The sequence below is a fragment of the Phytophthora infestans genome, genomic scaffold, assembly GCF_000142945.1.
Source record: "Phytophthora infestans T30-4 supercont1.90 genomic scaffold, whole genome shotgun sequence".
In the NCBI taxonomy this organism is placed as follows: Eukaryota; Oomycota; class Peronosporomycetes; order Peronosporales; family Peronosporaceae; genus Phytophthora; species Phytophthora infestans.
In genome coordinates, this window is record NW_003303669.1 from 467209 (window position 1) to 468162 (window position 954).

The following is a 954-nucleotide window of genomic DNA, read 5'->3' on the forward strand; positions in this document are numbered from 1 at the left end:
CCGTGTTGCCCCTGTGAGAATTTCGGTAGTGGGATCACAAAATCCATCGAGATGATCTGGAACGGTCGTTCGGCTAGTACGTTGCCAGGTGAGTATCCCACGAAGCTGCGGACGGCTTTTACTCGAGCTGCAATATGGACATGACTTTGACATGCGTTTCCACGTCAGCGTACAGGCCGATCCAATAATAATCGGACTTAACGCGATGGAACGTTCTCACCACACCTTGATGTCCACCTTCCAGCGAGTCGGGACCGTTCTGCAAGACCTCCTGAATAATCGTTGTTGGTACTACAAGCCGCAGCTTGGTCTCTTCTTGCCAGCCGTGGTCGTACCGACGATTCAATCCAAGATAGTGAAGCACGCCGTCTTCTGATAACACGAACCGGTCAGCATACTTCCAGGCATCTCGAGCTTCTTTATATCTCAGCTCTTCCGCTTGGCACAGAAACACCGTTTTAATGGTAGACCAGTTCTGCTCCTCATCCTGTGTCACCATTATTTGTCTGCGTCGTTCCCGCTGAATTGCTACCGGGTCAACATCTTCCGCATCGAGAAATGCCGCTAGTACAGTCTTGGGAGGATGGTTTAGCAAATAATCACCGGTTGAATCCTCGTTGGACACTTCTCGTCGTTATTCATGCTGTTCTTGAGCATTTGTGACCCCCTCCGAGTGTTCATCTGCAAACCTGACGCGTTTCTTGGCTTTCATCTGTCTAGTCTAGTCATCACTGCCATATTACCATAATCGTACTGTAATCAACCACAAAATTTTCAAAAGGTTTCCACTTTGAAGACTCGCTGCCTGACAGTACATGTACTTGCCGCTCTGCCCCACGTGACAAAGCATCTACCGAGTCTTCGTAAAGGCTCGTAGATCATTTCCTGGATACGATTCAGCGACGCCAGTGCCGACTTGCGCGTTTCTAGTCATCACTGCCATATTACGAATCA